This window comes from Bicyclus anynana, chromosome 12, assembly GCF_947172395.1.
Source record: "Bicyclus anynana chromosome 12, ilBicAnyn1.1, whole genome shotgun sequence".
NCBI classification, from domain to species: Eukaryota; Metazoa; Arthropoda; class Insecta; order Lepidoptera; family Nymphalidae; genus Bicyclus; species Bicyclus anynana.
In genome coordinates this window covers 1,469,708-1,486,484 of record NC_069094.1, presented here as the reverse complement: position 1 = coordinate 1,486,484, position 16,777 = coordinate 1,469,708, and the positions used below count along the sequence as shown (strand labels likewise).

General features: G+C 35.6%; 1 protein-coding gene and 1 long non-coding RNA gene across 2 annotated transcripts in view; one reads left to right on the top strand and one right to left on the bottom strand.

The window, feature by feature from the left end:
• Positions 1-16,777, top strand: part of LOC112052643 (angiotensin-converting enzyme) — a 188,177-nt gene that overhangs the window by 88,816 nt on the left and 82,584 nt on the right. The window lies entirely within an intron of this gene.
• LOC128198604 (uncharacterized) lies at positions 3,513-5,517 on the bottom strand. Its single transcript, XR_008251339.1, has 2 exons — positions 5,391-5,517; positions 3,513-3,764 (listed from the first exon to the last, which is right to left on the bottom strand). It is a non-coding gene; the product is annotated as an uncharacterized LOC128198604 (long non-coding RNA).

Below are 16,777 nucleotides of genomic sequence, written 5' to 3'. Positions count from 1 at the left end.
GAGAACGTAGGTTCCCATCAGGTATTTTTTTTAATTATGAGCATTAATAAAAGTCAAATACGAGTATCACATGTCTCAAATTGTGGAGGAAAATAATCGTGAGGAAACCTGCATACATGAGAATTTTCTTAGTTCTCTAAGCTTGCCAATTCACATTGGACCAGCGTGGACATTACCTTTACCTATTTTGACGGTCTCCGTGGCGCAGTGGTATACGCGGTGGATTTACAAAACGGAGATCCTGGGTTCGATATCCCGGCTGGGCCGATTGAGATTTTCATAATTGGTTCAGGTCTGGCTGGTGGGTGGTGGTGGTGGGTGGGTGGGTGGCCGTGGCTAGTTACCACCCTACCGGCAAAGACGTACCGCCAAGCGGTTAAGCGTCCGGTACGATGTCGTGTAGAAACCTGTGGATTTTCATCCTCCTCCTAACAAGTTAGCCCGCTTTCATCTTAGACTGCATCCTCACTTACCACCAGGTCAGATTTTAGTCAAGGGGTAACTTATAAAGAATAAAAAAAAAACCTAACCCCTCTCATTCTGAGAGGTAACTCGTGTTTGACATTGAGCCGAATATGGATTGTTAATGATGATGATTTGGTATGAGAGCTGATTTGAAGTAGATGTTAGAGTGAGTGTTAGAGGGCAGCCTATATTTGGATCTTAATTTTCAGGACTTATTTATTAGTAGGTACAGTGATATAAATTAGATACAGATCATTGGGTTTTGGGTTCGTGTACCTACTGTAAATATTGAGTTAAGTTGCAAATATTGAGGTTTTCATTCTTCTAAGAAAACTTCACTAGATTTGATAAAATATTAACTTTTCCACGGATAATTTATTTATGTCACTTGAGCCATCGATATAAATCGTTAGATGGGCCTCTTCATACTAAAGAACGCACAATTTTATGTCATTAGCCAAAGACGTGCACGCACATCATATCTTAGTACGTAACACATAAGGACTTAAAAAAATATTTACTGTTTTTCATTTTAACCCCTTAATTATGCCTTCGTGTTCATTTTAGAAGTGTAAGAACAACAACACAACATGAATAAAGAGTAATGTGTTAATAGTGATGACGTACTCAATGTGTAAAACCAAAGACAATTCCGCGACGCTTTAAGGCCCATCTAACGATCTACGGTCGATGACTTGGACCATCAAGATCACATTCATCAAAATTGGCTTATTAGTTTAAACGTCACGGCAAAAACTGTAACCATTTCTACTTAATGTACTAGTAGGTACTGTGATTTTTAGCCAACTGAAGCGAATTTCCAAATTTCGCCTATCGATATATTTTCCGTTGTCATTGAAATTACTTACGCTACACAAGTTACGGTTACGGTGAGATTACGTGTAATTATAGCAAGTGACACTGCAATTATAACTGGGCGAACGAGGAAATGTTATAAAGTTTCATTAAAATCCGTCTAGCAGTTTTTGCACTGCGTTGTCATTTCGTTAGTTGAAATAGTTGAAGATGCATGCCCCATTCTGGATAAAAACCTACATCCTCCGAATCGAAGGCAAAGGTTATCGAATCGAAGGCAAAGGTCCGCTAAGTTATCACATCTCTTTAAAAATATATTTGTAAATAAATAACGTATAAAAATTTAAATAAACATATTTTTTTAATTACAAATATACTATAGCTTTTAGATTTTTCGCTATTTTTTTAAATTTCGCTATACTATACTTATGGTAGATGGTATTACTTTTCATAGTTTTAGGTCAACGAAAAGTTACTATGTACATACTATATAAATTTTAATTCACTTGAGAGCGTCGAAATAAAAGTTTTTGGAGCATAACAGGTCGTATATTTTTCAAGAAGTATATTTTTTACTACATCAAGGGACCCTAGATATGAGTATATTGTCTCAATTTCAACATACAAACAAAGTGATCATTTATAGGTTCTTTAGTTAAATAAATGGGCATTTTAAACTTGCATGGTATTTTGTAGTTAAAATCAAATTGTCTAATATAAATAGGAGCATGGTGAAAGGTTTGCGTTAACTGAATTTGAGTATCGATTTAAGTAAATGACTGTTGGGACAGGATTGTATTGAATTTGTTGGCAGAGATTTTATGATAGAAAGGACTTTGTAAAAGCAGATTAATTAACATGAAATATAGTTACCAAGAATGGCTATGCAATGGTTTGGTAATGTTAACTATCACTTTTAACAAGCTATATAACAAACTAGCCCAACCCGCGTGGTTCCTGTTCCCTTTATTTAATTTATACAATATTTTATATTTTAATTGTACGAGTATTTTCTTGTAAGTTGGAACATAAAACTGCCTCGTTGATCCGGTGGCTGTGTGTTGATCTATGTGGAATGGGAACTACGGATAAAACCGCGAGGTTCTGCTAGTAGTCTAAGAGCCCGTGAACCCCAGACCTTTGTCATTTTGTAAAAACTGAAAGTTTGTCAGCTTATGCTCCTACAATTGATACTCGTAAGTACCGTAACCAACTATGGAGTTTGGACCGTGGTGGCTTAGGGAGAAAGCAGGTTTTAAGGATCCAGACCTTCAACCGTCTAAATAAAGAGTGTAAGAAGTCCAGCTGTCGCTGGCTCTCCGTCTATACAGGGTGCTCGGGAGTATTTCCCATAACTCTAGGAACTCTATTCTTTAAGGAAAATTAAATAAAAATGTCTGAGGACCATGTGTGTTAAAATTAATATTTTCGGAGTAAGATCTTAAATTGTGTCCCTTATATCGCAACCTAGCCAAACTTATTCATTGATAAATATCATGAAGTAGCTTACTAGTGAAGTGCGGAGTACCAGTTGCAATATCGATAGTCTTACCACTACGATTATGTATTTTAAAATGTAAGGATAGATAAAGGCGTGTATTACATAATCATCATCATCGTGTCAGCCGATGGACGTCCACTGCATTACATAGACCTTTTGTAATTGTTATTAGTGTGTTATTGGTGAAAGAATTTTCAAATCAGTCCAGTAATTTTTGAATATTTTACTCGTTACTTAAAAAAACACAAAAATACCTTCTCTTTATAATATTAGTGTAGGTTTATAAACTGAAAGTTTTAAATGTGTGTTACATGTATAGTAGGAATTATTTGAATTACTTTGTATGAAAAAATATTAAGTTTTTTTTAGTTATAAAGAAATTAGTCATGCAGAAATTTTTGTTATGCACCTTCAAATTGAGGAAAATACTCCCGAGCAACCTGTAGGTAGATCTTATATATATAAAAATGAATTGCTGTTCGTTAGTCTCGCTAAAACTCGAGAACGGCTGAACGGATTTATCTTATCTTGGCCTTCAAATGTTCGTGGAGGTATAGGGAAGGTTTAAAAGGTGAGAAAAATTAGAATAATTGCCGGGAAAACCATAAAAACAACCCTTTTCTATTTCCCATACAAATGTTTAAGAGTCAAGGGGTAGGATATGGTAGAGTAGGGATAGGGAAGAAGTGCACATAAGTCAAAGCGAAGCTTGACCGGGACCGCTAGTATTAAATAAAAATTCATTTACATGCAATACTTTATTTGATTTACTATCATTCAAATATGGTTCAATATACTGGGCCAGTTTAATATAACCACGGTTTAGAGTGTCCCGTGGCACCAGTGCCCCTGTCTATCGGCGCGCACCAGCAGATGTTGGAGTTGCAGAAGCCGTACACGGTGTTGTAGTCGCAGCGACGCGCGCAGATGCTCTGGCACTGCTCATCGCTGTTGCAGGGGATGAAGTCTGACAGTGGATTTGCTGAAACAAGTTAAATTATAGTTTATTCAAGATTTTGTACTATAGATATGTCACTACCGCGTCGATACTGAGGCGGATAAAGGTGGCTAATAGGGGTGATGACAGTTTTTTAAATTGTATATAAATTAAGAGTATACTAATAGTAAAGCAGGGTATCTGCGACCATTATTTTCGGAGCTACAGGGATTTAAAGAGTCAGATTTGCGGCGCTGCCGCAGATCACTGAAAAACGCTCCATACAAAATGATACGAATTAATGATATCGTAGGTACGTAATGATCGTTAGATTTGTATGGGCGTTCAAACAAAATAACTAATATCTCTGTTATTTGTGCGATTATGTTTATAGTTTACATATTAATAAATGTCACATTTAATGTAAGGAAGCTAAAGCTGTATGAATTTTCATCTAACTACGATAAAATATTTTTAATAGATTTTGAAATTTTATAATCTCATTTATTTTGCAAATATCCAGACAATCTTTGCTTTTTATGTATAAATAAGTTAACATTGACCTTATTTACCCAAATGTGTCATACAAATTAATATATTCAAACCAAATAAGGACAATGGGGATGATGACTACATCCCCAGTGTCCTTATTTCATTTAGTCACATTGTAAGCAACGAAAATTATTTAAACAAATAATACCTAACTGTTGTCTACAATGTCGAATCATGTGTTCAAGAAGTTTAAAAGCTATATATACATAAATACGTAATGTAAGTAAACACAAAATTGTGCATGTTTTAATAGTGAAGTTTTTCCCTGAGTTGTAGAACGAATTTTGATTACTCTTTTATTGTGCGTTGTTGGGAAAATCAAAAGCTACCAGACCAGAATCACCGTGTTGCCACGATAACGTCAGCTAGACAACCCCGTAGAAGAAGATCTCTACTGGTAGAGTAGGGGTTGCCTCCTTGACGAGGACCTCCGGGTGATGAATACGGGGAATCTGTTACGCAAAGAAGATAAGTCCTCGAGTTGTTGAAGCTTGTAGTGTTCACGATGCGCTTTAACACTTGAAAATAACCTGATGTACATTTGCCGCTGGCTGGGTTGCGGTAGCTTACGAAACATTTCCTTAGCCCAGTCAACAGGCGACGAGTCGGAACACCATCGGGTTTTAGTCGGTTTAAGTCCGATATAACCTTCTTGCCGTCCCGTGGCGAGAAGGTATCCATGAGGATTTCCCCACGTAAAATAGATGTAGATTTTAGATGAAGATTATTTCATTACGAACATGGCGGTGTCTTTGAAAAATCGGCCCTGGATTCCGGACATCATCATAATCATATCCTGGAGTGAATTTTTTAGACAACCCATTCGCAATATATTTCTTGACATTATATATAATCTATACTAATATTATAAGGAGGTAAAGTTTGTTATATTGTAGGGGGTTGTCCGTGTAGCTGTTTTTTTAAACTTTGATATGGATGAACCTAGTTTGACCGGACTTTATAATATATACGTTATATACTTAGGTTAACAAATAAACTGTGAATTTTTATTTTGATATTCCTACATAAATAGGATCTACGTGGGTGAAACTGTAGGGCACATATTCTATATATTCATAATATATTCTAGAATATTAATTGAAGATGAAATTCACTTACGTCTTGACGAATCAGCTAGGTCAAAAACACCAGCTAGCACAACGAAAGCAAATGCGAAAATAAATATTTTCATTGTGATGGAAATTTCTGAATACTCCCAGTGCTATGAACTGATTATGGTTCCGTGGTTATGTGGCTCTTTTATATGACCCATTTTGATATATTAACACGGTATTGCTGATAGCCGTTCAAATTTTAGTTAGTTACAACAAAAATGATTTTATTAACTCATGCTTCACCCGTATATAATGAATCTGTATTTTTTTAATTAAAATGTTCTTAAGTAGCATACCTAGTTATATTTTTGAAGTTTTAAGTTTGATTTTTTATACGAACTACCACCAATTAGGTGAGAAATTCTACTGAGAAATGACGGCAAGAAACACAGTTGCTCTTTTCTTTATTTTTTTTTTTATTTTTTTACAAGTTAGCCCTTGACTACAATCTCGCCCAATGGTAAGTGATGATGCAATCTAAGATGGAAGCGGGCTAATGTGTTAGGAGTAAGATGAAATGCACACTATTTTTGGTTTCTACGCGACATCGTACTGAAACACTAAATCGCTTGGCGGTACGTCTTTGTCGGTAGGGTGGTAACTACCCACGGCCGAAGCATCCCGCCAGCCAAACCTGGACCAATTAAGAAAACCTCAATCGGCCCAGCCGGGGATCGAACCCAGGACCTCGGTCTTGTAAATCCACCGCGCTTATCACTGCGCCACGGAGGCCATCAAATTATTTATAGGTACATTTTTTATTAAGTCTTTTATGTTGAAAATGTTTTTTTTAATTTTAATAGTTGAATCCTAAACCTTATAACCTCGTACCATACAAACTAACATCTAGACTAACAAGGAAGTCGTCATATTGCTTGCGGTTTTAAATTTAAGTATCTCACACCAATCTAATACGCTTTGAAATTAATCACTGCGGTATATTCGGATAGACCTTCGGCGGCGTATCGATTCCCAGCCGATATGAAAGGCTTAATATCGATTACCTACAATCGGCGCATTTTTTTTTTGTTTTGACTTTCGAAAACATACTGAAATTATACAATACGTTGAAATGATATTGTCTGGATAGTCTAGTCTAGAAGTTACTAGTGTTTTATTGTTATTAGTGTTTTATTTCTATTATATATTTTTTTTAAATATTGCCAATTCTATTACGTTATCAACCCTTATACGGCTCACTGCTGAGCTCGAGTCTCCTCTCAGAATGAGAGGGGTTAGGCCAATAGTACACCACGCTGTCCCAATGCGGATTGGCAGACTTCACCCACGCAGAGAAATAAGAAAATTCTCTGGTGTGCAGGTTTCCTCACGATGTTTCGGATCGGACCGGACCGGAATCGAACCCACACCCTCCGGAATCGGAGGCAGAGGTCATATCCACTCGGCTATCACGGCTCAATTCTATTACACTGACATTAAAAACGCAAAAGTTTGTACGTGTGGGTGTGTTTGTTGTTCCTTCTCGTCGCTATTGCTGAACCGATTTGCCTGAAATTTGGATAGAAGATAAATATGTCAACGTTAAATTGTAAAATACGTTAGTTTACAATCTCACTCGCAATATTGTAATCTGTCGATTTATTGTGAACTGAACATACTGATCACAATTTAACATATACATTACGCATGGGTTAGCGTTTCTGTTTACCCCGAAAAACTTGTGGTTTCTGCGGGATTTGTGAATTTAACGAGATCAATATTTTCTTATCTTTCTCGATCTATAAACTTCTTGGATTTAAATCCGGTTCTTAAGCATGAGTTGAATTGAAAATTTTAATTGCTTCAAAATAATTAACGAAATACACCCAATTAAAGAAATTTTATCAAATAACAACAGAAAGATACTCTAACGCCGCCTTGACTGTTGCAAAAAATGCGTTCCTACCGAGTGACGCAATGTCGCCCCTCAGCGCGACGTATGTGGAGCAAAACGGACTGACATCCGACTACTTGCTGTAAGCGACGAGTGACAGCGGATTTATACATATATCCTAAAAAAAACATGCACATATTCTGAAAACACCCCAAGTAGTGTTTTCATATGTCTGTCTGTGGTATCGTACCTTTTAAACTAACAGATCGATAATAATGACGATGATGAATTTTTGTTTGAAGGCTGAGGCTATTGAAATTATTATTAGTTAGTACTTGGTGATTTTATTATTATTAGATACTGGCTGTGTCACCCAAGTCTGTACAATTAGATGTAGTTTTTATAAATATAAATAAATGCATAATTGCATATTAAAATTATTATAAAATATGGGTAACACCCATATGGGTATAGTCGGATACTCCGAAGTTGTCTTACGTGTGTTTTATAATAATTTTTAATATGAATAACACTGAGATAAATTCTAAAATGAATAAATGCATTTTGTAACAAAATTAATTCGCTCCGCCAAAACTAGATGGCGCTAACGGTAAATTGACTCGCGCTATCTGTTGTCGCTCGGCGAAAGTCTCAATATGATTAATCATCAATGATAAAATCTCTTACCATTAGAATGAGTAGTGTGGTAAGTAGTGCTTTCACCTTTAATGGGACATTATCGAAAGCACCACTCCGGTATATAGATTGTATGTATACTATATAATAGGCAGCTAGCTAGCGCTTCCACCACTGAGACCTCAATAAATTGTAGTATTATAAAATCAATAAAAATAAATAAATTACTTTACAATTTCTTATTTTCTTTTTCTGCTATAGGGGATGTATTAGTCGGCGGGCCATCAGTCAACCGTTAAAAAAAAACAAAAAAAATCGCCTTTCGCTTATCAAATGCGACAGTCAGATTGGCAAATCAAGAGTAATCTGAGATTACTGTAATTACATGAGATGAAATCATAGTATTGTGTGAAATTCTATATTCCAATTTTGACGTTACGTGCCGGAATAATTGTATTACAAATTAAAAACAAAAAAGCAAGTTTATATTAGGTAGCTATAATGTGATATTTACGATACAGATATCAAATAATTACCATGATTTTTTTATACAAATCTTATAAGTTTGTATTAGAGAACGGGTGAATGATAAGATTTTTGTACAAAAATAAGGCTTGAACATTTTTTTTGTAAAAATATCATTAGGTACTTTTCGACCGTCTAGCGGGGATCGAACAACAATGCACTGTACGATGTGGTTCTGGTGGTGGTACTTTAAATACCAATAGTATTTTTTGAATGATATGTACAAGTATAAAGAGTTTTTCAGATAGCATGGGTACGGTGACAGTCGCCTGTATTCACCTGTATTTATAATTGTTCATAATGCGTACTGTTATTGCGAATCATGACAAACTTTCAAAACAAACAAAACAAAATGAGTGAAACAAACTGTAGTCAATGGAACTTTATGATGTACATTGAATTTATCAAAAATTAAATGTGCTACGTAAAAATTACCAAATCCGAATTTAAAAATTAATTTTAATTTAAAAAATCCGAATATATCTTTCAGCATTTCAAGCATACCGAAATCTGAGTCTTTAAGAGATGTATAATAAAAAATTACAAAACAATTAAAACATCGAGTTTTTGGGGAAATTAGTGATATACAACATTATGATTTTTAAAAAGTAACAGACGATTCGCAATCTTAGTTCACTAACTAAAATAAACAAGCAGTAAAAAGTAAAAAATTAAACCTCTACATTTTGAAAGTAAGAGTAACATCATACACGTAACTGAAGACCTTGTAACAGTAACCCGACGAGTTAAAGCAAAAAATAAAAATGAAAAATATGTTCAGAAAATAAATAATCACTTCAATGTTTGTGGATACTTTTAGATTTTATAAGTTAAGTTGTTAGATACATTATTGATTAATTACATTTTAGTGAATAGAAGCAGGCGATACTTTGCGGAAGTTTATTATGAACAATGAATGATTAATTTATTTTGCGATACTCTGTTATCACTGACAGATAATAACAATGTTTTGCATTAACATCTAATATACTGGTCATCAAATATCATCACACTAAGCCTACCAACCCGCATTGGAACAGAGTGGTGGATGTAATCTCTAATAAAAATTCGCTAATAAAGGTTATTAGAAGTAAAAGAAATAAGGTTATTCTTTTATAGAAGACTAGCCCACTCAACGTGGTTACACCCAGGTAGTTCCTGTTCCTGTGAGAATACGGTGACTAAATATAGCTGTGACACTTACAAACAACGTGGCTTTTTAGTGGTAAAAGAATTTTCAAAATCGATTCAGTAGATCAAGACATTACTCCAATATACCACAAACAATACCTCTTTATAATAATATTATAGATAACGACACACACGTACAGCCATCAATAATTGGCTTATACTGATGATGGCCAAAGAAGCCATGGCCAGACAAATGTATAAACACTGTAAAAGATTCAATCATCAAGGGTTTCTAGTGAAGGGTTGCCACGAAGCTCAGTGTCTTGCCACTGGTGTCTTGCCAATGATTTCTCTAGATATCCTTTAGAAAAATTTGGCTCTCAAACTTTGAAGGATAGCACCTGCTGACATATTGACATTGGTCTATTAGCCTTTATTATTAACCTAAAAAAAACATCAAATTAATAACAACCGCATAACAATATTTTTCGTGTTCCGTAAAGCCCATTGTTAACTAAAAATACAATGGCTAACACACTGGTTAGTAATCTTGATCAGTTGGCAATAAATTAATAGTAAAAATTAAAAATGACGAGAATTTAGAATTATAAAAAATTAAAGAGAAATTAATTTGGAAAATTTTGTGTACACATCCACTAAAGTTACAGCTGGTTGTTGGAAATAAGATGGTATTTTTAACTAAATTCTATTTCTAAATATTAAAAATCATTTAATGAACATCTATTAATTTGTTTATTGTGATAATAACTAACTGTCTACATCACATCAACACCAGTAATTTCAATAATATTTTGACAAGTATGCTACGCTTTTAGATTGTTTACTATCAGCTCTTAAAACCGGGTAAGAGTTGACAGCAGACAATCTAATAAATATAATGCTTGAGTGCAGTGACAAATGGAATGTAGCTAAGAACTTTCTGGAATGTATAATGAAGATCACGGAGAAGGATGAAAGAGAGAATGAGAGGTAAAGAAGACTCGCGACGTTGATGGTAGGCTTTATGGCAGGGACAGCGTTTAGATGGTAGGAGGAGTTACTACCAAACACAGGTGTCCATGAGGATATTCCCCCTACAGAAAAAAAAGTGTGCTACGCTGCGCTACAGCGCTTTGCCAGATATGCACCGGCCCTAAATGTCAACCATACTCTTACTATGTAAGAGCGGTTTTTGACTAGCGTTTTATACGCGCGCATTAGCTCGTTTTTGGAAGCGCATGTAGGCGCGCTTTTTGGCTCTCGTTCAACTCGTACGAGCGTTGACACGTTTCTAAGCTCGTATATGACACAGTACAGTGACACCACATGCCCGTTTACGCGAGTCCGGTTTTTTGAACTACAAAGTAGCGCGCGTAAGCTTGTACGATGAAACGACCGTATACGCGCAAAAATACGCTCGTCTGAAATCACTCTAAGTAAGTAATAATCATTTGACAGGTTCAACGTATCGCGTGTAAATAATTTGTCTTCAATTTTGTAGACCTATTTGAAAACGAGTAATGACGGTTGACTGAGTGATGTGAAAATTTTGTAATTTACATAGTTGCTATAAAGTTACGTAATATAGGTGCATCCTTACCTTAGGTTTTGAAGTTCTCTCCGGCGTATATAATAACCGTTGACATATTTTAATGCAATAAAATAATAATAAAATCAATATAAATTATAATATTATCTTATCATTCGCCCATTCATGAAGTCCGAAAAAAAATCGTTCAGGATTAATTCGTTCGTTATTAGAGTTTAACGCGTTCTGAAAAACGGGGACTTTGTGTTAAATATATGAGTAAGGTAATTTACAATCTATACTAATATTATAAAGCGGAAAAGTTTGTTTATTTGTTTGATTGAACGCGCTAATCTCAGGAACTACTAGTCCGATTTAAAAAAATATTTCAGTTAGATAGCTCATTTATCGACGAAGGCTATATATTATCCCCATATTCCTACGGGAACGGGAACCACGCCGGTGAAAACGCACGGCGTCAGCTAGTACACAAATATACACCAAAGGACCTTTTAAGGCTCTACGGTTGACTTAATTTGTTATTTACGTAATAACTTAATTTAACAATGTAATTATGTAATTTGTAATTCGGAAGGATACACTATCAAGAATTATTATAATTTGCACGTCGAAATGTTACTTGTAAAACATGTTTGAATCTTTGTTAAATTTATTTACCACTGCTGCATGGGATAAACCCGTGATTAAAACGAATAAATCATAATATTTTTTTGAAAGAAATAAAGAAAGAAAAACGTTTATTTTAAAATTCTGCCTAACCTAACCAAAATGCCTAAGCACTATTGTATTGTCCGATGCTTCTACCACCTGAGCAAGGCAAGACCAAAACTCAAGTAGCAGAAGCATCAAACACCATACTGTCTGTATTGTTGGCACAACCTTGAAAACTGTTTTTTACTGATTTATTGAAATTGTTAAAATTAACAAAATGCAAAATCATTTAGTAATATTGAAAAATTATTAAAAAAAAGTATCTGCTTATATGGGTTTTGACTTTTGAGCGCTCAAACAATCGGCAAACAGAGTTCCAGAGTGAGAAATCTCCTTACAGTATTACTCAAGTATCTATTAATGCCTTCTGTATCTGATCCTTGATCCAACAGCAATTTGTTATTCTTACAGAGGATTATCTGTTACAGACAAATCACAAGTAACTTTGCCCAATAACGCATTCCCATAATAAAGTGATTTAGTCGCGGTATAATACCCCGGGGTACACGAGGTGTTTATTGGTGTAATAAAGTTTAACGCAATGGTGCTACGCGATTGCATCAAACGAGAATTTTGATATGCAATTAACACAAATTAACGTGAGTTTTCACATTACGTAGTACGGTACAGTGGACATCTGACTACGGACAGACATTGTTGAAACTATATTACATTAAATATCTATTTTATTACTAGCAGTACACTGCAGTTTTACCCTGATTCCATTCTTATAAGTATTTGTTGTCATTATCATCATCATCAACCCATATTCGGCTCACTGCTGAGCTCGAGTCTCCTCTCAGAATGAGAGGGGGTTAGGCCAATAGGCCACCCCGCTGGCCCAATGCGGATTGTCAGACTTCATACACGCAGAGAATTAAGTAAATTCTCTGGTATACAGGCTTCCTAACGACGTTTATCCTTTACCGAGACATGTGATATTTAATTTCTCAAAATGCACACAACTAAAAAGTTGCGTGGTGCTTGCCCTGGACCTCCGGAATCAGAGGCAGAGGTCATATCCACCGGGCTATCACGGCTCTATCCGGTGCTTACTGGTGGATAGGTAGGTAGATGACAATTTGTCAATGGATTTGATGATTATTTTAAAAGGCTGATAGTAAAGACCAAAATAGTGAATAGGCCAAGCAGGTACACAATTCAGATTAGGTAGGCAGGCTTAGAATTTGAATTTCAAATTCTATAAAAAAACTTGAAAAAAAAACATGTTTTAGGTTACATTTGTTTTAGGTGAGTTTCAAAAGAGCTAAGTAACCTTAAAATAATTTTTATATTTGTGCTCCAATATCTATACTCCCCTTTACAAAGACAATAAGGTGTAATTACACCAACGCGATATTGACTAAGGCATTGACGTATGTAAGTGGTTGTATATCCTAATATTTCCTCAAAGTTATGTCACGTTATGGCCTTTAAGAGATCAAAGGGACGTCTTCGTGCTAAGCCACTCCCAGAGTAACTTTGGCTTTCGCTTAATAAGTAAATCTGGCCAGGATACCACTTCCTTATTGCCGAAGCCTTAATAAGTAAAGCTGTCTTATGTTTTAGAGTAAATGTTACTTATAAACGGTTATGATGAGACAAACTTGCTTCAAGTTGCCAGCTTTAGCTATCCAGCCTAATTAAATTAATTTTTAATTTGAAGGTCGCGCGTACAGAAAGCAGGGTCAACATACCTATGTTGACCCTGACTAGAAAACATTAATGAGTTAAGTATGGGTGTTCTTCAGTTGTACATCATAATAATTATATTCTTACATTGGGCTAGATGGTTATGTGTCCAAATATTTATTTATTTACTAGCGGACGACCGCGACTTTAGTTTTTCACAAATCCCTCGGGAATCATGGATTTTTCCGGGATGAAAAGTAGCCTATGACGTGTTAATCCAGAGTATAATCTATTTCCATTCCAAATTTCAGTACGTTCGGTTCAGTACTTGCGGCGTTAAAGAGTAACAAATATCCAAACAATCAAACATCCATACCAACTTTCGCGTTTATAATATTAGTAGGTTTAAATCCTAGGCTAACTCAGGCCTATGCTTACTATATAGCCTGAAAAGACTCGCTTTTGCTAAGTAAATTTCTAAAAACTTCGCTTGTTACATCAACTAGCAGTATAATTAATTAATATTTAATTATACAGCTCATACAAATAAATAGGACCAGATAAAAACTAAGCCACCAGTAGCCAGCAGAAGCTAGTTAAAATAATTAAATATTTCGCACTATTTACGTTATGTAACGATCGAACGGTAAACGCATGCAAGTCTGAACCGGTCTAGAACGCAGTTGAACGTTCTTAAGTAATTGTATTATGAAATTGTTTATAATAACAATAATAAATCATAACTAACAGGATGTTTCCTAATGGTATTTTTTTTAATCATACCTGCTGAAACTGTTAGGTTCATTATGATTATTTTGATTTTGATGATTTTGATTTTGAGACTTCCGTGGCGCAGTGGTATGCGCGGTGAATTTACAATACGGAGGTCCTGAGTTCGATCTTCGGCTGGGCCGATTGAAGTCAATAATAGGTCCAGCCGATCATACCTGCTGAAACTGTTAGGTTCATTATGATTATTTTGATTTTGATGATTTTGATTTTGAGACATTCCGTGGCGCAGTGGTATGCGCGGTGAATTTACAATACGGAGGTCCTGAGTTCGATCTTCGGCTGGGCCGATTGAAGTCAATTGGTCCAGTCGATCATACCTGCTGAAACTGTTAGGTTCATTATGATTATTTTGATTTTGATGATTTTGATTTTGAGACCTTCCGTGGCGCAGTGGTATGCCCGGTGAATTTACAAGCTGGGCCGATTGAGGTCAATTCGCCCAGGTCTGGGATGGGAAGCTTCGGCCGTGGTAACCACCCTAGTGGCAAAGGCGTGCCGCCAAGCGATTTAACGTTCCTGTACGATGTCACGAAGAAACCGAAAGGGGTGTGGATTTTCTTACTACTCCTAACAAGTTATTCCACTTTCATCTTAGATTGCATCATCACTTACCATCAGGTGAGATTGTAGTCAAGAACTAACTTGTAAATAATAAAAAAAAAGTTTTGGTAATCCAGTGACCTCCATCCTCATTTTCCACCATCATTAAAATAGGTACATTGCATACATAGACAGGATGTATGCATCTCAGGACTGTGGTGTTTGGATGTCTTTACAAATAACTTATTCGAGCAGTTGTCATTGTTGATAAAAAAAATTATATCTTCTAGATTGACTCAGGTTTGGCCTGGGCTCATTTAGTGAGTCACCCTTTCCATGCTAGAATGGTAACTAGCAAAGACGTATCTACCGCCAGGTGATTGCAATTCAGATAAAACCGCATAGAAACCATCAAAGGTATTGAGTAAAGTTATATATCTTCCATGTAAGCAGGGCCGGACCGTCCATATGGCGAAAGGAGCGGTCGCTCCAGGCGCCAAATCCTAGGGGGCGCCGAAATGGTAAAGACAAGATCGAAAAGAAATTTATGTGATGAATTTACGTGCGCGAAAGGCGCCATAATTGGATCTCGCTCCATTCTAAAATTTACCTCGGTCCGGTGCTGCATGTAAGCTCACTTCAATCTTTGACTGCATCGCATCGCTACTTAAGATCAGGCGAGACCGCAGTCAAAGACTAACTTGTAAATAAATAAACAATCTATACTAATATTATAAAGCTGAAGGGTTTGTTTGTTTGTTTGAACGCGCTTATCTCAGGAATTACTGGTCCGATTTGAAAAATTATTTCAGTGTAAGATAGCTTATTTATTGAGAAAGGTTATAGGCTATATATTACCCCCGTATTTGTACGGGAACGGGAACCACACGTAATATTATAACAATATTATATTTCTCTTTGCCAATTTGCTTACTGGCTATTACAAGTAGAATCTTTCATGCTAAAACACATTTAGACTACATGAAATAATTAATTTAATTCGATTTATTCCAAGGCCTACATTGGATAGATGTTTATATACCTATTATATCAGTGATTTATAATTCGAAAATTATTATAATAATAATAAATATAAAGTATCTACGAACACGCATATCCTACTAACTAATTCCATCCATGATGATCCATTTTTCATGGAGGCTAAAGTATATGCACTAGCAAACCACGTGGTTTCACTTACCTAGTTCCCGTTTCCGTAGAAATATGGAGCTAAAATATAACCTCTGTTACTCGATGAAGATGTAACTTTAAAATGGTGAAAGAATTTTTACATACACATTTACATCTATATATAGATATATGTAAATATATATCTATATATCTATTAAGTAAGCGTACAGTGTACTCTGTGTTATGAGGACTAAACTGTCTGACTTTATCATATAAATTTATGTACCTACTATATATAAATGACCCTGCCCTTAGATCTCCTTGATCCGCCCCTCTCGCAAAATCCGTTATTAGTGGACGTCTACTACCTACGAACTACCTCCCTGATAAAATTTCAACTTTGTATGTCAAACGGTTTTCGAAATATTGTAATGACCTTTCGCTTTTGTATAATACACCCAGACACTGGAAAACACAAATATTTTCCATATTTGGGAATCGAACCCACGGCCGTGCATGCAGAAAGCAGGGTCACTAACCACTGCACCTTGACGCGGCTGTCAAGTCAAATCGTAACAAACAATCATAATCAAATTACCTATTTATAATATTAGTTTATATGTATATTACGCGTGACATCCGTTGAGCATTTAACGCGTAAATGACTTCATGGGAACCGTTCTCATTGCACCACATTATGTTATATTTCACCAACTTTAATTGAAAAAGTATATACTTGACGTAATGTGGGTGAGAGGCCAATTGGTAGCATGTTGCATTACAAAATAGAATACATACACACGTATATGCCGACGCTGTCCGGTCTAATGCAGGTATCACTTTTATTTTTATTCTCGCATCAAAATTTTGAAATTTTATTAATGCAACACTGTATGTAAAAGCCTACACA